The 26,052-nt window shown below is 45.0% G+C and overlaps 1 protein-coding gene across 1 annotated transcript in view; it reads left to right on the forward strand.

Moving 5' to 3' along the window:
* Positions 1 to 608: 608 nt before the first annotated feature.
* Positions 609 to 26,052, forward strand: part of PRDM1 (PR/SET domain 1) — a 101,618-nt gene continuing 76,174 nt past the window's right edge. Inside the window, exons 1-2 of the mRNA XM_068160467.1 lie at positions 609 to 686; positions 1,452 to 1,490. The gene's annotated coding sequence lies outside the window, so the exon portion shown is untranslated. The remainder of the gene's footprint in view (positions 687 to 1,451; positions 1,491 to 26,052) is intronic.

The following is a 26,052-nucleotide window of genomic DNA, read 5'->3' on the forward strand; positions in this document are numbered from 1 at the left end:
CGGGCGGGCATCAGGCAGGGCACCGCAGGCAGGGCAGCTGCTCTTTATCCCGGTTTCGGGCGGGTTGGGATGCCGCTGCCGAGGGAAGGCGCGGAGCGGGGCTGCCGTGCACAGTGGCACCGGCCCCCGGAGCAGCCCTGCTCCGCACCCGCGCCGCAGCGGGCTGCCGATTTGTGCCTTCCTTTGATTTATTCAGGCTCCGTATAAAAACTTGTTACCAGCGTCACCCAAAGGGACACCTCCCTCCCTTCCCCCCATCTCCACTTCAGACCTGTAGGATCTCTGCCCCTTCCTGGATTGCCCCTTGATTTAACTCCCCCATCCCTTCCCCGGTACTAAGCCTGTCTGCCGCTGCTTATATTCCTTCTCGCCAGCCTGCACACCCCGCTTGCCCTCCCGAGGTTGTCACACACACACACACCTTTGTGCGTATTTTGATTTATCCCCCCACTTTGGTTTCCAAGGGACTCCCCTCCAACCTGTCTGTAGGTATGTTTGTGTAACCAGACACTGAGAGTAGCTGTCTGCCGAGGAATTAGCTCGGCTACCCCCAAAGCTTAGTTTGCATTCAATAGAGGTGTTTGTTTTTCAGGTTTAAACCTCCAGACGGGTTGAAGAAATCGCCCGAAAGGAACCACTTGGCAGATTTTGTTTCCTCTCCAGAAATCCCACTGAACGTGGAGCAGGTGGGGGATCGGGAGAGGAGAGATTGGGGGGGATTGGAGCGGGGTGGTGGGAGAGAGAGTGACCAGGGGCTGAGTGCTGTAAGAAAGAGGGGGAAAGGGATTTAATGTTGGGAGAGTGGAGCCGCGCTTTCCCCCTTCCTTTTCGCTGAGGGCAGGAAGGATAGACCAAGGCTCTCACTCTCGTTCGTTAAAAATAAATACTACAGAAGTTGGCAGATTTTGTAGTTTTAGAGAAGTGGATTCTCTCCAGGATTAACGTAAAAAATGTTGATGTTTGAGGAACTGCTCTTGCTCAACCCGTAAATAAAGCCGAGATGTTGACAGTTTGTCTAGCCTCTGGTAAACGAGAACAAAACCCATTTCATTTCTTGAAGGGCATCAATAATTGTGAGGGTGGGAGGGAGAGGAAGGAGTTTAACTATTAACCTTTATCTGGGATCGTAAATGAGTTGAAACTCGTGTTTCTGAAGCATCTTTTACGTATTTGCTGTTCTGTTTTCCCCTCTTCGCTTTCCTTCTCTGGAGATGGTGAAAGGTAAAGGAAAACGATGATGCTCATATTAATGGGACAAGCAGGCGATTTTATGGCTCACCAGTAAAAAATAAATGCCACGGGAAAGTTTCTGTTTGTAGTGCAAGCGGTGGGAAAGTGGTTGGGGGGGGTGGGGTGGGGGGGGGAGGCGGCAAAGCAGCGGGGGCGGGCGAGTGGGGGGGTCGCTGCGGGTTGTGCTGTTACTTTAGGGGGGTTTGGTTTTGTGTTTACAGATCATTCACTTGAAGACGCCGGAGGACGATCTGTGGAAGGTAAGAGCCTTTTCCCCAATATTTTTATCCTCCAAGGCCATGCACCGTGGTGTACCTGGGCGTTTGCCCGCTGCCCAGGCCCGCAGAGCCAGCGCGCTGCTGCTGGGGAGTGATCGGCAGCAGAACGCCCGTTGCTGACCGTGGCGTGGATGATGGAAAGCACAGCATGTCTTTTTTTTAGCAAACAAATAAGCTGCTTGTAGGAATCGAAATGCTTCTTGAACTGATTAATTTCTCCCTTCTGGAAAAAAAAACCCAAACAAACACCACCAAAACAAAACAAAAAAAAAAAAAAGGCCCCCAAGCCAGTCCCCCCCAAACCCTAAAAGAAAGAAAGAAAGACCTTAAACAATCAAAAGAAAAGGATACACCGTCTTTTCTTAATCAGGACATAACTTAGGGAAAGAGATGAAGAGTGCAATGAAAAACTTTCTGTTCCAGCTGTTTTCTACACGCAGGAGTAATATGCCTAAATTAACATGTGTTAAGCTTGGCATGTCTGTTTTTCAACATGTATGTTAAGTGCCAACAAAGATGGTTTTACTCACTTCAGTATGAATTGAGGAAAGGGGGGGGGGGGGGAATGATTTTAAATCCTTGTACCTTCCTAAAGTGTGTTAAGTTTGGCATGTGTGTTATTTAGCGTGTATGCTAAGTTCCAGCAAAGATGTTCTTATTAATTTGAGTATGAATTAAGGGGGTGGGAGAGAGAGTTTAAAAGCCTTGTGCCTTCTTAACTGCAGCTTTCCCCAATGTGCTGTGTTACTTTGTGACATGATTCTTGTCGGGAGAGAAAGAAAATTACTCTTACTACTTTTGACAGTAAACTGTGTCCAGCCAGCCACCCGAATTTTTCTCCTTCCTACAGGCTTAATGAAGTGAAAGCAGGAGATCGTGGGGAGGAGGCAAAAAAATTGGCAGGGCAGTTGATTGTGGGGGGGGATGTCTTTGTTAGTTTGTTAGTGTTGCAATTAAAAGCAAAATGTGCAGTTCCAGTAAGTGCAAATTCAAGTGATTTCCAACGAAAATGGTAAATCCCCCCCCCCCCCCCCCCCCCCTTAAATTTCTTTCCTTAGGAAGAACAGAGTCTTTCACTTGATTGTCATTAATTTGTCATTGTCTTGTCGAGCAATCAGAAATACAAAGGCTGGGTGATACTGCTTATTCTCATGAGCTGCTTCAGAAATCTGTGTAGCACACTCAGCTCTGTAGGAGTTCCTCTTTCCCCCCCTTCAAACGAGTCCCTGCCAGCAACAAGTGTGTTGATACACTGATCTGAAGGACTCGGGCACGACGCCAACTCAAGCAATTTAAATGGCATGGTTAATAGTGTCTCTGCTGTCCTTATCACACAGTAGTTGTCTTTAATAAACTCAGGGAACTTCCCAAGTGATAATCGTGGATGACAAATTAACTCAAGTCGTATCTCTCCCATTCACATGAATTCTGTTTTGCTCTGATTGATATTACATGCTAGTTCCAGAGGAAGTGCAAGAACTTGCAAAATAAACCTTTCTCCTTTAAATATGTGACTGCTTTCAGGCAAATAAAAGCCAATTAGTTTATCTGAGAGGATTTCTAATGCTAAAATCTTCCCAGGGATTCCACTGCTAGCAGTGCCACTTTCCTATTCTTCTTTTCCTGTGGTAATAAATTCATGTGGGACACTGCAGTGAATCCTTATCAAAAACTTCAAAAGAGGTAATCATTGTGCATGAAAGTAGGTAAGCCAGTATAACGTGCCTAACAAATTAAAACACTCAGCAAGTCCTGTAAGGTATTTTGGATGGGAGTGAAAATGATCAGTTCTGCCAATTTCAGTTTGAAACAGGTAACCTTGAAGCAGCTAATATAGATTCCCAAGCATGCACACTGGCAAGCAGTAAGCTCTTTCACAGTGGGACTTTTAAAGGAGTTTTCTAAGCACCTCTGCAACTCCCATATTGACTTTTCCCCTTGTAGAACAAAAAGATTATGACATAATCTGAAGCTACCGAAGAAGGGGCAGGGTAGCACAATTGCCATCTTAACTGCAAATTATATCTGTGATTGCTTAGATTATGATTTGTATCTTCTCTTTTTTGAGAGAGAGATTCCATCCTAAAAATATCTTTGCTAGATCATCTCTTCCTGATTTCCAAACCTGCTAAAGCCTGCCAAAAGCTGTGGAATCGCTCATGTTCTCGACAGCTGTTAAGAATAGAATAGAATGGAATAGAATTAACCAGGTTGGAAAAGACTTTTGAGCTTGGTAAAGTGCTTAATAGTAACAAGGATAAATAATAATATGGTAAAGTGCTTAATAACAACAAGGATAAATAATAATAGTATGGTAAAGTGCTTAATAATAACAAGGATAAATAATAATGATGATAAATAAGAATGCTAAATAATCATGATGATAAATAATGATAAGCAATAATAATGATAAATAGTAATGATAACAATGACGTTCCATGTCTTGTGGCTGAAATATTGCACTGCATGCTCAGCTGCTGCATTTGGAAATGCTCTTCCTAATGGCCACAGTTGTGTCTTTGAAAATGAATACATGAATGTAGATTGTCTGATGCCACAGGTTTGATTTGTGTGTGTGTCTCTCTCTCTGTTTGCAAAATCAATTCTTTTGAGACTAAGTAAAAGCTAATTGGGTTCTACCTATGTCTTAAAAGTAACAAGAGATAATGCACATAATTCATCAATTGTTTTCCTCAAAGCTTTGTGCAAATTAAGTTGAAGTTGATTTTTGGTTTAATTTGGTTTTGTTTTTTTACTTTCTATGTTGCCAGGCATATCCTAGCCACAACAAAAGTTACTCAAGTGTTAGCTTTTGTCAAAGTGAAAGAGCCAACCTGAGATAGCCCTGAAATCATCTCTTGAAACTCCCATGGCCCAGAGAACTGGGCAAAGAAGGGCATGTGCCTTTATCTGTATTTTCACTGCATATTATATATGTCATTTGTGACAGCCTGGATCTGCCCTAGTCATTAAAAGCTTGTTGTTCCCAAGTAACATTTGGAAAGCTACTCGCTGATGTGAAAGCACAGCACTTCTAGGAACCCTTTTTGCTAGTTAATAGGTCACTCCTTTTTTGGATGCTCTGACATTATGATCGTGGCTTTTTGACACTCAGGATCTGAAGTTGCCTTGTAATACATGATTATTATTTCCCCCCCCTGCAGTCCCCCTCAAACCTCATAGCTCTTTCAGTTTCACGGTTGGCCTCGTGTTCCACTTTTCTTTTTGCTTTGATGGCTGGGTGGAAAGCTTGTCAGGGTTTGCAGTTGTGCTGCTCTGTGGAGGGCTGAGTGGTTGTGCTCGAAACCATATGGGTATTACTCTTCAAGAACCGTTGCCACCGTTCCTGATTCCTCATTCTTATTAAAACTAAGGCTAAGGATCTTCGTCAGCAGTGGATCACACTAGTAACCACAGGCTAAGCATCGAGTACTTGCACAGTGACATTTTGAAAGATAAGGCCTTGAAGTCTTGGGGATTTTTTTTGTTGTTTGGGTGGGGTGAAAATTTGTCCTGTTCAATACACAGACAAAGTGTTCAGGTTTAGAACACTCTCTGAAATACCTTCCTCTTCTGTCCTCCCTTGTTGACCACTGAGGACCTGAAACTGCTGGCGTGCATAACAAGCACCATTTTACTGCTGTGCTTATTGCTAATGGGAACAGCTTTCGGTAAAGCTGCGCCCTGTGTTCACAGAATGGACTTAGCCCTTCTCTTTTAGGCTCTGCAGGGCAGAGAATTGTCTTTGAAGCGTTTTCTGTAAAGTACTAAGAAAAAACCAAGGATAAATAATAACAAGGGGGAGTTGACAATGTTGTTTTTTACTTCTTTTAAATGTTTGTTAATTATTGTGGAATTTGCCCATGGGCTACTTTCTAGCAAAAGCAAAAAAAAAAAATACCAGAGTGGCTTCCAGCTGGGGCAAGATGTGCTCTGACGGGCGAGAGGATCTTTGAATCGAAACAGAACCCAGATTTAGTCGATGGTATCTCCTGTGAAGCCATTGGGCCAAAACATCAACTGGTGTAAATCAGAGTATCTCCACTCAAGTCTGCAGGGACACGGCTGACTTACAGCAGATGATGTGAGTGTCCTTTTTGGCTTTAACAGTTTTCCTTTAATCTTCTTGCCACTTAAACTTTTACTATGATCTGCCCACATTCCAGGAGCGTGGGATGAAGATGGGATAACGTTTCCTTGCTTTCCCGCTCCTTTAAGCCTTTAGTGGCTTTTCTTCTGCGGGATGATGTATGCTTTATGAGTCATGGATGCTCTAGCCTCCCCTTCAAGCCCGTGAAGGTAGATGTCCTCTTCAAAATCACACCTGAAAAGGAATGTCATTATGGTCAGAAACATTCCAGTCCTGTCTAGCTTGTCAAGTGCAGGTGGATTGAAAATAGCTTCTTGATGATATTGTATTTGTGGTTAAAGCCTTCTAAATACCAACTCTCTTATTAACAATCTGTGGCATGTGAAGAAGTTGAGAAACATTGTCCTCCCCTTCCATTTTCCAGAATTAATTTCATTGTGTCTGCCAAGCGCCTTAATGTTCCAGTTACTGAACTGCATCATCCAGATGAAGTAATTGAAATGCTTGAGTGTGTGCATCTTGTGTGGTGGGAGGACTCAGATTATACTGAGGCAGTAAAAAGGGGAAAGAAATGATTGTTCTTTATCTCCCAAGCCTCTAATAAACATTTTCAAGGCAAGTGTCTTGCTAGACATGGGAAAATTGTGCCTGAGTAGGGAGTTGCTGGCTTTCAAAAGTCCAAGCTAAGCCTTGTTCCTTCCTCCTGAAGCATAATGGCCACGTTAGGATTTCAGCATAAATATTTTGAACTCTGCTCTGCTAAGTAATGCAGAAAAGCAATCAAGTTTGTTAGAGGATTACCCAAACCTGATGATTTTGAAGTAAGATGGGGTACTTGTGACTCTGTGTGTGTGTGTGAGTAGATTTGGAAGCTACAGAGAAATCATAAATCCTGACACACACACACACACAGAGCAGCTATAAGAAGAAAGTGATGAACTCCTAATAACACAGTTTTGCTCAAACATCTTCTCACCCTATGTCCATTCCTCCCTCCCAGCTTTATAAACTAATAATATCTTCTGTTGGGGGGGTAAAAAAAAGTAATAAGCTGAAAATGTTGTGCCCAGATGCTGCACCGCAGAAGGTCTCGCAGAAATGCCTGCAGAGCCTGACAGAGAGTGGATTCTGCAAGTGGAAATGAGCACACTCCATCTCCTTTGAACTGACTGGAAAGTTACTTGCCAGCTTGCCACTTCTTCCCAAGCTATAAAGGACCATAGGAACTAAACCTTTCACCAGCATCTTATTAAAGCAGGAAATATAGGTAATTACAACTTTTCAAGTGACTCCATAAAGATAGGTAGAGACCAAATAATGTACACAATCATCTCGGTTCTCACAGGCACTCAGATGTCAATTTCCCTTGTGTTTGCAGTTGGGGAAAGCTTTGGATGGAAATAGGGCTGCAAAAGGCCAGAAAAAGTAAAGCAGATTTCAGAGGCTGTCTTGATTTCATTTTCTATCAGTGATAGAGGATTTGTAGAAGTGGAATATATTCTATCAGAACTCTGAACTTGTCTGCAAGGCCATTTTCAAAAGTGTGTCCCTTCAGTAGACTTTCAGCTTGTGCAAGCAGATGTGTTTTGAGTCCTCATTTTGGAGGGGTGTGTGTGTGTGTGTGTGTGTGTGTCTATTTTGCTGTCAGAAACACTTTGCAGGTCTTAAATTAGTCCTTGTGGGACATCAGCTCCAGTTGTGCTTTGGCAGTTTATAGAAGCTAAGAGTCTGGTGCAAAACCGACTTGAGAGCCTGGTGCTGCTAGTGTGGCATTCAGTGAATCAGCTTTCATAGGTTGCATGTTATGGTAAGGAATGTTGGAACTCCTAGGTTTTTATCCAAGAATTCCCTAAAATTATGATTTAGAACATGCTTCTTGCAGGAGAGGGAAGCCCTGCTGTTAATTCCCTGGCTTTATTGGTTTGCTTAAACTTCTGTGTGGCATCTCCAAGCTCCAGCTAGTGAGGAAGAATGCACTGCCCTAAAAACTGTGGGTTTAGGGCTGCAAATACTTCACTGGTGTTTAATTTGTAGCTGAAATAAAAATGATTGCTCTCTTCTGTTTCTTAACAGCAGCTTATGAATGGGAAAATGATTTCTGTTTAATGATATTTATTTATTTATTTATTTAAAAAATCCCTTTGAAATTAAATTGTAGGAAGGTCCAAAAGGCAAGAGGTAGGCTGTGTTGGGAAGTGATTTAGGGAAAGGAAAGAAAACCAGAAGCATTTTTAAAGTGAAGGTCAGAAAAAGCTAGAAATGTGAAGTTGGTTCCTGAAGAGAAAAATACCTTCAAAAGGATTATTTTTCCCCCTCTTTTAAAGTCTTATACACATTGTAAACAGTGGAAGAAATTATGTATTGTGGATTGGGTTTGTCTGTAGCAAGCACGTTTTTAAGGCTAGATCTCAGAGGATTTTATGTGTTAACTGCAGATCACCCTTGGCCAGCCATAGAAACTCTGCGTGCTGCCTAAGCATGTAAGGTTTGGGGTCTTTTTTGTCTCAAAAACAAGCTTTTTTTTTTCTGTGTCTGCATTATAAACAATTTGAGGAATATATTGGGTACACTACAGTGACTAGCAAACACCCCCGAAGTCAGGAGTTTTATCTTTCCACCCTCGCTCTTGCAGTCGTGTTTGTGCAAGCTCGGTGTCCAGCTATGTGAGTCCGATTGCAGCGGGAGGGGAACGCGCGGGGATGGTGCAGGCAGAAAGTTGTTGGCGTGGGAGTGTTTGCAAGATCAGAGCCTTGTGCTGTGAGCTGGCCCTCACGATTTCAAAATGAAAGCATATTAACCTATAAGCTTCACAAGAATTACCCTTCATTTAAATACGCATTGACAGAAAGAAGTCTTCTAAGGGCTCTTCTGCTATGAGTTTGCGTCCCGAGCTCCCTCTTATAAAACTTACCACTAAAATAAAATCATAATAAAATACAATCTGATCAAAGCAATTGTTAGAAAGGACACCGGTTGATAAGATCATCTACTGAAAATAAAGGGGGAAATGAGATCCGACCGAGGTAAAACCAGGTAAATAGCTTTCAGCTCTGCTTTTGTTATTCAAGGAGAAAGAGAAACAATAGGTGCTGTTTAGAGTCAGGAGCTGCCCTTCTAACCTCTGCTGCTCTTAAAATGCCTGAAGGTTATTGCATGGTTCGTGGTGGCTTTTATGCTTGCAGTTCAACTTTTAATTTTCTAACAAAAGGAGGTGCAGTGCCAAGCCGGCTGATAAACACCGAGCAGAGCAGAGCGGAGTGAGACACGGCAGAACTCCTCACCCTGCTTTTGCTCCTTTCTAGCTCCTGAAGTATACTGGATTGATTTATTATTATTATTATTATTAGAACAGAAGAGCACTGCCTCCTGTGTTAAGCTTTTTAGGAAGCAGGAACATGATTTCTCTGAGGAAGGGATGTGCTTTTGCATTCAACAGCCCCAGCCCAAACAAATGATTTGTTGCGTGCTGTCATGGGGAGTGATGTGAACGTCCACAGGGGCTGTATCTATTTCAACAAGATTTCCAGTTCTTGCTACCACTGGCAATACCGAGTCGAGTTAGCTTTAAATCCATCCTTCTCAGCACCACAACTCCATCTGCCTGGCCCAGAGGCGTTTCTGCTGAGCATGAGAAGCAGCCTTCTCTGCGAGTTGTACAGTCCTGCAGGCTAACCCCAGCCACACTTTAGCCCTGTCCTTGCCATGTGCTGCTTGGGTTTGTTGGTGTGATCTTAGCTGATGTTTAGAATCCCCTGCTTGCTGCGATGCTTTGTACTTGGATGCCAGTGCGATCAGGGGAGAGAAGGGGTCAGCTTCTGAAGGTATTGTTTTCCAGCAGGGCTGGAAGTAATGGAATGTAACAGTTTTAGGAATGTACACCTGCGAGTATATAATATTCTGTTTGTGTATTTTCACCGCTGACATTCAGATCAAAGGTCCTCTAGGTGTTGTTGTAGCAAGAAAAAAAGGGAAAGGGGCCACATGTCTGCCCGACTCTGACCTGTGCTCTTGCTCCCTGTTGGTGAGTTTTCACTAGAAAATCAGCCCTGAGCCTGCTTGGATGAGGTGATTTGCTTTCAGGGGTTCACTTAGTACAGATGGATGCTCACTTCAACATCCTGCAGATTCGAGTCTCGGTGCTTAAAAGAAGAAAGTCTATCAGCAAGTTCTGTCGCTTAAATACCAAAACTGATGCCGAATCTTAGGCGCTGGGATATTGTCCCGAGCACTTAAAAGCCCCTCATTGTGTTGGGAGGCAGTGAGTGTTACTCCTGGATGACTGATGCCAGAAAGGCTGACAAGTAAGCTGAGAAACGTCTTCAAGCCTTTACAAACACATACCAGCTTAAGCATCTTCACCCTTTTACAACTGCATGGCAGCTAAAACAAAAAGGCCGAGGAGGAGCCTGTCTTTTTGCCTTCCAGCTTGCTTCCAGCTAAAGGAAATGTGTCCCAAATGGAGGAGGATCCCCCAGGCCCTGGAAGTTGTTCAATTAATCATCACTTTCAGCCTGCACATTAAATGGCTTTGCTTTTCTCTCGGAGGGGGGCAAAGGGAAAAGATGATTACACCTAGGAGAAACAATGGAACCTGTAGAATCTTCCTCTATTGTTAAGCACAGGTGAAAAACAAATACAAAAAAAGTAAATAAAAGGAAAAAATATAGTTTAAAAATAGTTAAAAAATATTTAAAAGGATAAAGAACAGAAAAGGGGAAAAAAATCAGCTTTAATTTTAGATATGCAGAATGAATAGAACTGTGCTTGCTTTGCTTTTCTGTAGGCTGTGTGGGATTTGTACTGCTGCAGCTTTGTGCCATGAGAGTGCCATGTGTGCCATTCCACCTGGTAGTAATTCTCACTTTTTAAGACATTGTTTAAAGCTTTCCAAAATTCAGTTTACCATCAGATGTTATTTTTTTTTTGCTTGCTTCCATGACATACAAGAAAGCTGGGGAGGGACTTTTTAGGGTGTCAGGGAGTGAAAGGATCAGGGTGAAATGGAGCAAAAATAGAAGTGGGTAGACTCAGACTGGGTGTTAGGAAGAAGTTCTTCACCATAAGGGTGGTGAGAGACTGGCACAGGTTGCCCAGGGAGGTGGTGGAAGCCTCATCCCTGGAGGTTTCTAAGGCCAAGATGGATGTGGCTCTGGGCAACCTGGTGTAGTGTGAGGTGTCCCTGCCCATGGCAGGGGGGTTGGAGCTGGATGAGCCTTGAGGTCACAGAATCACTAAGGTTGGAAGAGACCTCAAAGAGCATCAAGCCCAACCTGTCACCACAGACCTCATGACTAAACCATGGCACCAAGTGCCACGTTCAATCCTTTCTTGAACACCTCCAGGGATAGTGACTCTACCACCTCCCTGGGCAGCCCCATTCCAACCCTGACAACTCTATGATTCTGTGATTGATCTCTGACTTGATTTCAGTATATCAAAGGTGTTTTACATGAGTCAAAACTTCCCTCTCCAGAGTCTCCAGTGGTTTTCTGCTTCTGTTGCATTAACGTTTGGGTCACGAGAGACACCTTGGCACCTGATGGTGTAATTTATGGTGTTGCTTCAGTGCTGGGGGTTTGTCAGCAGCAAGGAATTTCAGGAGGAATTTTCCATTGGGTCAATGAAGCCAGCAGCAGCACTGTGAGAATTTTATATGGAAATCTGAGTGTAGACAGGGCCTAAGGGCATCTACTCCTGTGTCTGATTTCGGGGAACGTTTGGTAAGAAGTAGTAAGCCAGAGCTGTTGGGTAACTGTGGTCATCAGAAGCTTAGCTTAATGTGTTTTAGACCTCTTGCAATCTTGTTGTAGAAAGTTATTAGAACTTTGATAATACACATTTTTCTCTTTCCCTGTGGGCTCTGCAGCTCCAGTTTGCTCTGGATGGATTCCTAGGGCACATTGTTTGCTAACTGTGCTCAGGCCTGGGTAGTCAGCATCTTGCTAGTCAATAAAGGCTGTGGTTTGGACACTTGAAGATATTCTTTCTGAGATAGGGAGTCAGATCAAGTCTTGGTTTTGCTTTATCCAGCTGTATTCCACAGAAAATCACAAGCTGGCTATAACTCACAAGTGAAGTGATTGCTTTATTTGTGTGTTCTCCCACTCGAAGGGTGGGGGAAAGCAGGCAATAAGGCTTCTAACACCATTTGATATAACTCTCAGCCACATGATTTTGTTTCATTTTTGCTTTCTGTTGGCAAGCACAAAAAAGGGGTGTTAATTAGTGGCCTGCTAATTTTGCTCCGAAGGTCTGTTCAGCCCTCAGCACAAACATTGGGTTGCTAGCTTGCTGCTGCCTCTGGCAGCTGTGGTGCAACCTCTGCAGCATGTGCTGCTAGGACCCATGAGGCTGGACTCCTGTAATGCCTCCTCAGCAAAGCTTCCAGCCCAGCTTCTCCTCTGCTTACCCACTGCTTCTTCAACAAGCAGTGCAGTTGCTTGTCAGCCAGTGGCACTACATGCTTGCTGTGTCAGCCCTCTGTTTTTAGGGGTTGGCAAGCTATGAGATAGTGACTTGACTTTGAGGTGGTGGTGCTGCTGTATGTGTTTCAAAGCTACGTGGTAGGACCTCACAGGTTGGTTCCTGGGGCTTTGGTCTGAAGGATGTTTGCCTTCAGATGCCACCATTACATGGGCTGTGAGCAGGGGTGGAGAAATGTTTACCTACTAGACCCTGCCCCAGCCCTTCAGATTTACCTCTAGTCCATCTTTTGTTGTTTGGCCAAGGTGGCATTGTTCCAAAAGGTGCAGGTACACAGCAGCCTCTTTTTCCTTCCAGTTCCTTCCTTCTCCTGTGCTGTAGAGCTGGCTCACAGCTGATCCTCTATGAGCCACCTTACAGCCCTCAACCTGCAGAGTAAGCCACAGGAGACCAAGCAGCTTTCTGCAAGGTTATCTCCCTGAACTTGGCATTTCATGGGAGTAGACACACTCCACCAGCAGCAGCAAAGATCTGGTTGGGAGCAGACAGTCTGGACAAGGGCAGATGGTAGCCTGGCCCCAGCACCAACATAATGCAGTGGTGTAAAAATGCAGCTCTTTCCTAGCACTGCTTTTATTGCCCATATTTCTCAGGAGGATGCCCCTGCTTACTGCAGAGGGGGTTGGACTGGATGACCTTTGGAGGTCCCTTCCAACCCAGGCCATTCTAAGATTCTATGAAAGCCTGTCCCTTGTTGTACCAACTGTCTGTACACAAGAGAGCAAGACAAGTAGGGATGTTTTATACATCCCTGGTAAGGGGCCTGGAGGTGGTGGTGCTATTAAATGTTATTAAATATTTATGCTATTAAAATCCCTGTGGTCGCCAGTGGCTGAGAGTTGCTCTGGGCTGTCATTTTCCTGTATGTTTGGAGATAATATATCAGCACAACAATTTCCAAACTAGGGAGCTGCAGCACTTTCACTCCAACTCAAGAGCAAGGCTGCAAGCTGTCCAGCTCTCCGTGCCTCTGTAATCCCTGCAAAAGACTTGGCAACACCAGAGGAGGCATTTTTGGCCGAGGCAAGGACTCTATTTGCAGTATTTACGTAAATAATATCATCTTTTTTTTTGCCTCTGGAGGAAATGCCACTCTCTGTGCTTCATACTTAAGGTGATCAGCCAGTGGGAGAAAATGAGTTTGCTGCTGTTTAGCTTGCTAAAGGAGAGAAAACATTTTCCACTTTGGTTTTGCCTTTTAAGTATCAGAACATTTTTTTAATGCTCACTTTTTCTTTTCCCCCCTCGTTTTTCTTTTGATTTATTCTTTTGATTTTGGTTTGTTTGTTACATTTTGGTTGGGGGTTTTTTTTGTTTGGTTTGGTTTGTTGCAAAAACAAGGCTAAAGGTCTAAAGGAGGAGCTGTCTCAGTCTGGAATTGAGAATGGTAAAGCTTCTGTTAAATGTCTTTTCTTAATTTGGTCATCAATTGAAGTGTTCCAAAAAAATAATCAATCCCTACCCTCCCTCTCCCCAAAGCTGAGTGTAGGTAGGACATGCATGGCTTAAAAAAAAACCCGAACCCTAACAATAGCAAAGGTCTGATTAAAATACTTTGCCCTGACAAATGCTTCATTCCTTGTCTTTTGATAGATGTGATGTTAACAGCCAGGGGAAATAGCTGGTGAAACAGAGATTTAAGGAGAGGAGAAAGAAAGAAGAAATGAGAGGGGGGAACAAATAAAAAAAAACCCAGAGGAAAAGAGTGGATTTCAGTACAAAACTAAAGCCAGCAACCAGCACAATGCCTTCTGTCCGCTGGAAAAAAAAATGTTTAAGTGGGCTTAAGTTTCCCCCTCGGAGGGGCTTTGTTGTGTGCCAGTGATTCACAATGATGAAGCGATGGTTCTGTCTTTTTCGCTCATATAGAAGCGGGATTTCTCTCGGATAAACAAAGTAACACACACTCAAAGTCTCTTTCTGCCTCATTTAAACACCTCACCTTATCAAAACTCCATTTCCATGAGTGATGGATCTTGGCTCTGGATGGGAGAATGAAGTATTCAATTACCTTATTTTCATGTGCTAATGAAGCAGAATGTGGCTTTAGGGGGTTTCTTTTCAGCAAGGTAGCCTGTTTGGTTATGCACATGCCGCCTTCTTGTGTTTCCTTCCACGTCTCTGCCTACACTCAGGTGGTCTTAATGGGCAACAGTGGCTAATCTGTCTGCGTGACAGCAAGCCTTGGTCGTCTTCAGCACAGCAGGAGCAGCCCTGGCCTGTAATTAGCGGAGCCATCAAACCAACAGTTTGGCTCGAAATGATTTCTTCTGGCACCTCTTACGCTGAAAAATCCCCGAAAGTTTATTTAGTTGGGAGTTTTCTCTTCGATTTTCGTGGCACCAGGGAGTGCTGACGTGAGCTCTGAAATCATCAACCCCGGCAGCCGCAGGAGGTTGGTACTCTGGTAACTGTGGTTGTCCTCAAGCTGGGAAATGTGCAGTTTGAATGTTTGTAGCATCTGATAGCTGAGCTTACAAGTGCAGGTGCCTTTGTGGCTGAGCATCAAATGGGGAAGGCAAAGTTTTTTGTAGCAGTGCCATGATGCTCAGGCACTCTTCAGCCCTGCCATCCCCTCCTTTGGCATCCTCAGCTTTTCTTCCACGAGAGGTTGTTGGTTTAACGGGGGGGGTCGTTCCTGCTCTTGAAGCTAAGCTTTTACTCGGTGCTTGGCTGGAGCTGGACCGAAGTGTTCAGTGCTTTACGTGCTAGCTCCTTAACTGCCCTTTGCAGGGCCTTCTAGCACCGTGTAATGAAAATCAGCACATTGTGGGGGGTTTCCTCTCAAGAGTGTGCTAGGAATTACTGTGTCAGCTTCACCACAGTGAATGATGCAGGGAAATAACCATCCGGGCTTTACTCATTGCCAGTTATGAAGTTGAGGAATTGGAAAAAGGCAACACATTTCCCTTTTTTTTTCCCCCTTTCCCCCCTCCCCTTTTTTTTTTTTAGTGTTTCCTCCCAAGAATGAAATGTGAACAGGCTTTACAAAGTGCTTTGAAACACATCCAAGTTTGGTTGGTTTGTTTGTTTTGTTGTTGTGGTTTCGGTTGTTTGTTTGCTTTGTTCTTCTTTTTGCGTGTGTAGGCTTCTAAAGAAAACGAAGAGCAACTTAAGTGGCTGTGGATAGGTGTAAGAAAAGTCACCTTCAGTTCTCCTGGGCAGGAGCAACAGACTTTTAATAAGTTACAGTCGTTTTCCCCTAAGACTCATGAATATTGTTCCTAAGAATTATTCATCTGCATAATCAATCCCTGCTCCTGCTAACTGATGGGAGCTGGTAAGTGAAAGAAGGAAGTGTAACAGACAGACAATGAGTAGTTGCATGGGTTGCATGCAGATGCAACAAGCTGCTGAGTGGTCTGGATTAAAGGATACCTAAAGGATAAACAGGGGAAAAGAAATATCTGAAAGCAGACCCTCAAACCCTTGGATACTCTTTTGATGAAACCTTTCACAAAGGTACTTAACTAAATGTAGTGGTGAAGTACCCTCATGAAATAAAACAGGGGGGAAAATAGGAGGTGAGTGATAATAGTCCTCAGCTCTTAACCCAGGGGAAGCTCCTGCTCAAGTGCAGCTTTAAAACACTGCTTTGGGGAGTGATGTGTGTTGGGCAGAGAGAGAGCCAGCAGCAGGTGTGATCAGTGAGCTTACCTGGTGGTGGTTTGAAGTGAAGTTCAGGCTGCTGGGGGAAGATAAATCGAGAAGTATGCAAGAACATGAGGTAAGTTAATAACAGACCTTGTGGCTGAAGAACGTCACAGAGCAGGTTTGGTGGATGCAGTGATGGTACTGGTTGCCCCTCGTGGAAATGATGCTGGTGCTGTGTTCTGCTGTGGCAGCTGAATTCAGCTTCCCTGCAAACTCCCCAGTCTGTGCAGCTCCGAGGAAATCCACCTTCTGCAGGGGAAATTCCTAACAGCTTCCCCCCCCCCTCCAGCCTTCCTCCTCTGGGGGGGGGGAATTTCCAAGCCTCTTATCTCTTGGCTCTCCTATCTCCAAAGTGAGCTGAAGGAAAATAAGGTGTAGTGGAGCTCTGCAGAGCATTAGCTTGCCTTTGGCAACGAGAGAAGGGTCCTGTGATCTGAACCAAGTCACTGCAGCTCTTTTAGCCCTTAGGTCTGGGGAAAGAGTCCTGTGCTTTTTAGCTAGAGTTGGGGAAAAGAGGTTTTTGTGACTAATGGATTTGCCAGTATGTGTTGTTCTGGAAAGCAAAGCAATCAACTTGGTTGGTTCTTAATTCAGTTTGTTGTTCTGGTTAAGGGTTGGAAGAGTTCTCAGCTGAGACTCTTTAAAGCTTTGCAATTACTTTGATCCTCCTCAAAGTGCAGCATCTCAAAGGGTCCCTTTCAAAATGAAACACGAACATTGTTTCTTTGGGAACCCTTGATGAGGATTTCCACATTAAGCAATGTGAAAAAATAAATGTTACTCATTTGTCTCAAACCCAAAACTTTTCACTCTGCAGAGAGAAAAAGCAACTCTCCTGCTTTGGCAGTGAGGTTGGACTCGGTGATCTCTGGAGGTGCCTTCCAACCCCCAGCAGCCTGTGATTCTTGATTAGTTTTGAAACATTCTTCCTGCTCTTCTCCACTCCCTTTTCTATGTCCCTGTCTTGGGTCTGAGTATCACAGTGTGGCTTCAAGTTGCTGAAGTTTCAAGAAGATAAAGGGATGCAGTGTAGCAGAATGTCTCCTGGCTTGAAAAAGTGAATTTGTTGCTAGTGCTGCACTTGGCACTGGCCAGCTGGGCAAGAGCAGATGTCCAGTGTGCATTTGGAGCTGGTGGTAAATTAAAATGAGACACTAACTGCATAGCTATTGTGCAAAAGTCTATTTCTTCTCATAGTAAAGTTTGGTACTTCTGCATTAAATTCCACCTGCCAACCTTCACGTGTAAGTAATCATAAAGCCATGCTTAAGGCTGGGGTGTGTTTGGTTTCACTTCAGCATCTGAGCAGTCTTAAGGACCTGAGCAAGCAAAGCCATGGCAGTGGCCTGTTCTTGAGGTGACCACAATATGGTGAAAGTCAGAAATCCACATCTGAAATAAGAGGTCACGGGCTCCTTACCAAGCACAGACACAGTAAAAAAGGCTCTTTGATGTGGCTCCAGTGGAGTATCAGCTTTGTCTCTAACTAGGCCTCTGTGCTTCAGACTTGATTTGTGTATAAAAGGCTGTACTGTTGGGTGGAAGGGCTGATGTAAAAGGCTGTACTGTTGGGTGGAAGGGCTGATGCTGGCTTACCCTTCTTGCTATCTCCACCCTCACCTGCCTTCTGCAGCTCTCTGGTGATCTGTGTTTTGGCTGGCTCGACTCCGAGCCAGCTAGTCATCATCCCAACCCAATCACCTAAAACCCCTGCCTAATCCCATCCCAGTGCATAAACCAGAGCAGCCCTAACCACAACAAACAATTGCAGAGCAGCTTCTTCTTGCAGACATACACCCCCTGGAGATGCCTGGGCAGGCAGGGGGACCTCAGATGCTGCTGCCCAGAGAGCACACCTCAGGTTGGTGCTTCCCAGCACACACAGCAGTTGCTGTACCCACAGCAATTCATACTTCTGCTGCATGCAAGCTCCTTCTTAGCATTAGCTTTGCCTTTTGCTCCACAGCTACTCCTGCCCCTTCCTGTGCCTGGGGCAAGACCTATGGAGTATGATGCTCAACCTCTTTCATGCTTTTCTCGTGCCCAGACATTTTGCCACTGTAAATGAGCTAGTTTTGGTGTACTTGATCTGACAGCATAAGACAGGACAGTGTCCCTCTTCCAGTCATCATTATCTGCAAATTAAAAAGTCAGACTTGCAAACTCAAGATGCTTGTCATGTCCAGATCCCTGTCTCTGCCTGCCTAGGAGTAAGTAACAGAGGTCTCCTCCCCTGTCATTTACTCAGAAAATGGAGAGGGAAAACCAGTGGAAAAGGTGACCCTCATGGTTCCCATGCTGGCAGGTGTGCTCCCTGTGGCTGCTGGCACACAGCTGAGGGAGTTCTGAAGGCTGTTTCTGGATTTGTGTCCCCCAGACTCCTCCTGTCCCTGTGTTAAGGAAAACAGGGCTGCCTATCAAGCCTCAGGTGTCGCTTGTCCTCCAAGGAGTTGGTTTTTCCCAGATACTCCTTGGGGAGCAACAAGTCATGTGTGTTTCCCTGTTTAAAAACACAAACCAAACCCCCAACAACCCAAGGCAATTTTCTATTGTGAAGGCTTGTAAATTGTGTTAATCAAAGGGGATTCATGCCTCCTGGCAAATTAATCCACTTTTGGTGATGAGGTTTAATATCGTAAGAGCATCAACTGTCTCATTGTGGGGGGTTGCAAATCAGTTTGGTCAGTTCTGGATCTGGTGGAGCCACCATCCCTGGAAGTGTTTAAAATAAGACTGGATGAGGCACTTGGTGCCATGGTTTAGCTGATTGGATGGTGTTGGGTGGTAGGCTGGACTGGATGATCTTGAAGGTCTTTTCCAACCTGGGTGATACTGTGTGATTCTGCTCTGTGGGTACTTCAGACCACAGCTCACTTGAGGGACTGCTTCTCCAGGCATCATCCTGGGAATTGCTCCACCATGCATCAGAGCTCTGGCTTTGCTCTTACCTGAGAGAGGAACAAAGGAGGAGCTGATAGAAGCGGCTCGCTGCTGTTAGCCACGGAGCAGTTGTGACCTTGTTTGTTTTGAGCTAGTTTTCGGCTGAAGAAAGCATTGACATTTCTTTCCCCTCCTTTCAGATTGATGGGTGGAAGCAGTCCTTGGGACTTGGCTATTTTCAAAACAAAATATTTGACCTGAAAGGTAATATTTATAGCAGGCAGCTAATAGAAAACACTCTTGCCCTCTCCCTGAGTCTCTTGTGTATGGGGGGTGTGTGTGTGCTCCGAGTCCCTCCTGGGCCTGACCTCTGCCGCTCTTGCTGCGGCTTCATTGCCTTCGCCTTCCATCCCCTTCTGCTGATAAATGAATCACTGGAAGCAGCAGGGCTCGGCATGCAGGGAAGCAGGGTGCAGGAAGTTCATGGCAGTCCTGTGCCATTCTGACCCTCTGAAATGTCCCCTCCTGCCGCAGTGATGGATGGAGCAGGGCTTCTGCGCCAGCCACTTGTGAACTCTGAAGGTCACCCGAGAGAGCTTATTCTCCCTTTAGGAAGGGACCCCGGAGGGATGCTGATCTAGTGACATCCAGCAAGGACTGACCCTGTCAGTCAGGGTGGTCATGTTGGAGCAGGGAGTGGTGTTAGCGGTGGGTCACTGGATCTAAAGCAGGAGGAAACCATAGCTGGGCTGGGTAAAAGCCCTCCTCCAGGTCACTGACTGGATCTGGCAGGTGGGAAGGGGCTATTTTAGATGAGGTATCTGGCTGAAGGAGCAACTGCAGTCCCAGCTCTCTTGCAGCAGCAAGTGCTTTGCATTGGAGTGAGGGCTGGGTGAAGCCTTCTCATTTCCTTGCAAACAGGCACCCTCCCTTTTTCTCCTTGAGGGGAAAAAAAAACACATCAGTGGGGCAGTAGGGTCTCTGGGGAGCTTAAAAATGTCTGTGTGATCAGAAACGGTGCCTGCAGTGTTTTAGGCTCCAGTTCCCAGTGAAGAAGGGATTTGAATGAATCTGATTTTCTCATGGTTGCACCCCAGCCTATGCCAGGAAATCCATTGCTGTTCAGTGAGGATTTGCAGTGATGGGGATGGCTCAGTGAGATCCGAGGTGGGCACAGAGCAGGCAGTGAGGTTCCTATACCACTGAAATTGACTGCAGATATGAGGAAGCAAGTCAGTTGCAAAGGCTGCATTTGGAGTAGGGTGAGAAGTACCTGGGCTGAATGAAACACAACTCTGCTCCTTCTCAGCCCACAGCTGAGATGCAGTGCTGGTGGGCATTGAGGCATTCACACTGCTGGAGTCTGCCCATGGCTGTAGACTTGCCATGTATTTGCAATCACATCCCCCTTTGTCCAGCACCAAACAGCAGTGGCTTCCCAGCAGCCAGAAAGCTGTAGACCCAGCATGAAAATCCTTCATTCCCCAAACACCACAGCTTCCTGGTGTTGGGTTCAGCCTTTTCAGGTTCAGAAACAGAGATCAGACTCAAGGCAAGCTGGAATGGGAGTGAATTGAAGCAGACTATTTATTGAAGCTGTATTTAGACTGGGCCCTGATGAGGAGGCTGTGTTGCAGAGCTACAGGCTGTGATCAACACTCAGCAGGAGGTTATTTAGATTAAATACCAACTGTCTTGGAATGGTGGGAAAAGTTTCAGACTGAAGTTTTATTTACTGGGGTTTTTTGGGACAAAGTTGTGGGCTGAAAGTAATATTTCAGGAATTCTACTGGACAAAGAGTTTTCCTCCTTGAATAAATGTTCTCTTTTTCTTTTGCATTGCAGTGGCCTTGAATTCAGCTACTCTTACATATCGTATCCTCTGAATATGGCTGATAGCTAGTTTGCTCCCCTCCTTTATCTCCTTACTGTGAGGCTGTAATCCTCCTTTTGCTTTCTTGCACTCTGCATTTTTTACTGTTTGTTTAGTTGGTTGGGTTGTTTTTTCTCCCCCCCCCCAAGAGAAAAACAATACAAGAGAGCACTTTGAAGGGGAGGGGAGAGATCTGCACAGTGTTCTCCTTTTTTTTCCCCCCTTGATTTGTTTTCTCCCCTTTCCCTCTTTTCCATTTTTCATGTTGACCTTCCTTCTCACCTTTCTTTTCCCAGTGTCCTATCTAAAGGGTGGTCTTGTGCCTCCCTTCTCAGCTACTCTTTTATTTTTGAAAATAAGAATGATGACTGGTGGTTGGGTTCCCCCCCCCCCCACCATCATTTATCTACTTGTCCACACCTGTTTCTTTCACTCTGCCTTCCTTCAAGTTTTAGCACATATTTTCTCCTGTTCTGCCTTTTTGCTTTTCATTTCCCCTCTGTGATTATGCTGAGTCCCCCTGGTCCCTCCATCTCCCCTTTTATCTCTGAGCTGCCAGCCCTGCTGCCCAGCCCCACGCAGGACTTTGCACCTTGCCCGTGGTGGTGCCACATGCGTGCCTTGCTGTTGCTGCCAGCCCAGGCAGCGGTGGGTTTGAGCACTAATGTGATTTGCATCATTTTATTTCGGGGTCAGCCCTTTCAATAAATTACTGCATGTGGGAAGCAGTTGCAGTGCCATGCTTGAACTGCATCAAACGGGGTCCACTGACTGACTTTCAGAATGAGTGAGCAGTGCGTAAAAATCACAGAGAGGAAAGATGATACTCATGCAGTTAATGTCCCTGTAAACAGAATGAGTGATTCTGTAAACAACTGTGGCAAGCACTTCCCTAAAATTAAGAAAAACTCATGTTTCCTGTAAGGCTGCTTCATGTTGAGATGGAGCCTCTTGTCTATTTCTGGCTCCAGGGTGAGCAATACAAAATACTGGAAATTATAGCTGGGCTGCTAAAAGCCTCCAGCCTTTCTCATTTGGGCAACTGGGTGAGATTTCCTCTTTCTCATTGTCATCTGGCTACCAGGATGGAGGGATTCAACGTTAGCTGTAAGTCTGGGGGGATTGTCTCTTTGTTTTGTGTTTCTCTGGGTGTGGTTTTTTTGAGTGTGCATCTTCGTTGCTGCTGTTGAGGGCTTTTCTTTTTTGCTTGTTTTTAAGGCATTCTCAGTTGCCCCAAAGTTTTCCTGAGGCTCCTTTTCCTGACATGCTACTTTTGCCCCAGTTACTTTCCTTTGTCTCTGTTGGAACTTGGAGGGTCCAGGTGAGACCATACCTACCAAAACAGTCAATGGAGCTGCAGACAGTCCTTGTCACACAGCACTGTGAAATAAATCACCACTCAAAGGGCCTTGGCCGTAATGGGCTGGGAGCAGCTGCTCTCCAAAAGCCACAGGCGTGGGTGTGCACTGTAGGTCAGCGGGAAACTGGTTGGAAGGTGGAGGTCTTGCAGGCACAAGCTAATAAAAGAGAGTCAAATGCTGGAACAAAACGACCTGGCCAGTGCTTAGCAGATGGGTAGGAAGGAGATAGAAGGGTTGAAGTGCTTTGTGTGTAGAGGCACAGCTTGAAAGGCTGATGTGAGGTATGGTACTGCTCAGCATAAGCTGAGGAAGCCCAGATGATCTCAGCTGCCAAGTGGACCCTACACAGCCTGGTGTGAGCTGTGCAGGACAGGTTTGGCAGCTGACATCCACCCACCCCATGTCAGAACAAGAAACTCATGCAGGCTTTGTACAATACAGATACTTCTCACTGGTAATTTCAACAAAATAAAAGTGATCCAACTTATTAATACAGACCTGAAACTACCAAAAGCCTTGGATCAGAAGCTGCTCAAGCTCCAGCTGAAACTGCCTTGCTTGATTTCAAACTTCTGCTTGAAAAATGTTTAAACAAATTCTTAGAGTAGTTTGGGGGTTTGTGCTAGGACCCCTTAAAACTCTCCACGAGGAGGGCCACTTTAGGAAATGTGCTCCTCTCCTGCTGTAACATCTCTGCTTTCCAGGGGCTTCATCAGAACCCTGCAATTAATCTGATTATTAAATCAGACAAGCAGCCTCCCTAAACTCAAGCCCGCAGCTCAGCTGCTAATATGGTTGCACATCACCAAGAGAAGAGATCAATTCCTGTACAACAAACACCATTTTCTCTTTCTCTGCTCCTTAGAGAAACATTCCTGCTCTTCATGTAAACAAGGCAGCTGTAGCTACCTTCCTGTTTTGGGTTTCTTAGGTGCATCACAGTTCATTTTCCGAGATCCAATAAAATAGATGGGAAAAATTCTTGGCCGCTCGTTAAAATGAGCCCTAATCTATATAATTTCAAATGTGGTTGGCCTCCTTCTACAAGCTGTTTGCATGCTACTGGTTTAAGATCTGTAGAGGATGAAAGAATGATGAACAACAAAGCTGCAGCATTACCCTAGGTAGGGGGGGAACTGCCCCTGGCAGAGATCCCTACCCACACAAAGGGAATTCCTGAGAAGGTGCAAGGCTGCTGTTGATTGTGGTAGCCTCTGAGCCTAAAGAACAACTCTGTAAACTGAACACTGGTCCCAGATTGCTGCCTTGTACCATTTCCCAGGAGGTTATTTCACATCCCAGCTGAAAACAAAGCTTCAAAGTTCTCTTTTCCATGAGCTTCTGTGAGTCATGCGTTCAGGTCATGTCTGTATCCTCTCCTATGACTTTAGTTCTGCCTCTGAGCAAAAGGCAAGATGACAATTGGGAATAATCCACTTTTGACTTGGCTTTGTATTGACCATGGATTTTATTTCAAGGCAAGATGCTGAATGAATGCGAATTTTCAAGATAACAGCAACTTCCCAGCACACACAGAAATCCCATGGAGGTGATTTAGGGCTTGTCAGGGGAGGTTTAGGTGGGCCTGAATTTGTTCCGTGCAGGCACAGTAGCTCTGAGCAGCGCAGCCTCCCTCCAATCTTAAGTGTCCTGGAAGTAAGGAAATAGACATTTCTGTGTTGCTGTTAATTTGATACTGAGCTGTGATAGATTTATGGAAGAAGCCAGGTGCAAGAAGCACTCATTTCTCTATGAGGTGCTGCAGGAAGTGTAGGAGAAATGCTGTGGGGTTAAGACACTTGGGAAGAATCCTCTGGGTTCAATGGATTATACATGTAAAGCATTATTTTATTCTCTTCCCCCCAGCAAGCCTCCCCTCTGGGTTAGAACATTGTGCTTAGATGATGAGGGGAGCACAAGTAAGGTGCCAGTTCTGCAAACATTCAGTAGGCTTTCCCGAGGTGTTCAGGAGGAGACTTGATGGGGTGCTTGGTGCCATGGGTTAGTTCTTTAGGGGGGGGTGGATTGGTTGATGGGTTGGATGCGATGATCTTGAAGATCTCTTCCAACCTGGTTTATTCTATCCCAAGCTGAGTGGTACTCATCTGTCAGACAGGCACTCTGCAGAGATAGTAGGATTCACAGCCGAGGGTTTTGTTTACCTACTTGCTCACATCTGGCTTATTTTGGGCTTATCTTGGGTTGGCTCTGTGTGGAGGACATCATAGAATCAATAAGGTTGGAAAAGACCTCAAAGATCAAACTGTGCTCTGAGGCAAACCTGCTCTGGGGGAAAAAAAACAACACATTAGTCTGGATTGTAGTTTTCCCCTCAAATTATTATTGACAGGCATAAATGGTGTTTGGCTTGCTTTTTATTTGCCTGATGATCAATGATAGGATAATGTCTGAATTAGCTTGGAATTCATACAACTGTTTTTATTTGACCTGCTTGCTACATTTCCATGAGCTTCCTCTTCCTGCATATAAATATCCACTAAAAAAAAACATGTTGGATGTTTCAGGTCTCACCTAGTTCTTCACTTTGTTGTGGCTTATCTTTATGAGTTTGATTCTACAAGCACTTATGTGCCAATGTTCTATTCAATGGCCTGTTAACACACACTGTACAAATAAAACCCCCCCTGGGTTTCATTGAGTTTTAAGGTGATTTTTTTTTCCCTTGGAGATTCACAGAAATAAGAGATGGAAAGGGTCAGCTTGTGCAAACTTGTGTTGTGTGGCAGCTCCCCAGTTCCTGACTCCAACCTAAGGTTTCTTTTTGATTATTTGAATTCCTTAGTAGATGCTAATAGATGGCCTGATAGAATCCTAGAATGGTTTGGGCTGGAAGGAACTTCCAAAGCTCATCCAGTCCAAACCCCTGCAATCAGCAGGGACATCCTCCACTAGATCAGGTTGCTCAAAGCCTTGTCCAGCCTGACCTTGAGTATCTCCAGGGATGGGGCCTCAACTACCTCCCTAGGCAATCTGTTGCAGAGTTCCACCACCTTCATGGTGCAGACCTTGTTCCTAGCATCCAACTTAATTCTGCTCTGCTCTCATTTCAAACCATTGCCCCTCATCCTGTCACTCCAGGCCCACTACCCCTTAAGCAGGTGTTCTTTGCCCCTAAACCTCCTGAGCAGTTACTCGTGGTGTTGTTGTCCACGGGGCACTGCTTTTCCTATGGAAAGACCTGGGCAGCTCTGCTGTTTGTGTAAGCTGGCTGCTAAGAAGGCGTAAAGCCCCACACAGTTCTGACTGTTCCTCTACACATGGAAAGTACAAAATAATTCAAGAAGTGTGTTTCTCTTTTTTACTCAGGCGATGTTCCGAGCTAAGATTTCAGCAGAATTGCTTTGGTGATGCAGCAAAAATAACACCAAACCAACAACAAACCACCACCAAAAAAAACCCCACACCTCCCCCCTACACAACTGTCCAAAGACTCCACTGTTTGTGTTCTCTCCATCTCTGCCTTTCTGTCTTTCTCTTTTTTAGGTCTAGCAAGCAGACGTCGCCGTTACCCAGATTAACCTCTTCTGAGTTTTGCTTTGGGTTTCTTTTTCTTTGTCTCTCTGGGTGGGGCAAAAAGTGAACTCTCCTCACATACAGTACAAATTAGGGCTTTCTTTTTTGCCCTTTCCCTCCCCCCCAAAAATAAAAAGGACAAACCAAAAGACTTCACTTAAGGATCGCTGTATTTTACTCCTGACAAAAGAAGGGGAAAACACAAGTGCACAGCACTAAATCAAGGAGTCAAACGTGTGTAATCTGATGCCAAGTGTAAACATGTATGGACTTTAACAAGGCTTGCCGACACTAGATACTCTGATTGGCTTTCATTTGGAAAAGTGCTGTTGAGTTTTCACAGTAGTGCTTGCGAGAGGCAGTTGGGGGGGAGAAAAAAAATCACAGAGTGACTATGACCAGGTCTGTGCAACGGGCTGGTGTCGGATGGAGGAGGTCTTCATGTTTTTAATGGAAGCATCATTTGCTGCTCAGAGGAATGTGGTGGGTACAGCACCATGTGCAGCCAAGCTTCTTGGCCTGGCTTGCTTTGATTTTTTTTGGCAGAAAGTTGCTTAAGTGAACGCTATAAAAAGCTGCTAAAGAGTCATAATATAGTCCCTCTCATACCAACAAAACGGTTTGATTTCAGGGGAGGTTAAGCACCGAACTACCTCAGGATATTGGCCC

This window comes from Melanerpes formicivorus, unplaced genomic scaffold (genome assembly GCF_026170545.1).
Source record: "Melanerpes formicivorus ecotype bairdi unplaced genomic scaffold, bMelFor1.0.p_v2 SCAF_50, whole genome shotgun sequence".
NCBI lineage: Eukaryota > Metazoa > Chordata > Aves > Piciformes > Picidae > Melanerpes > Melanerpes formicivorus.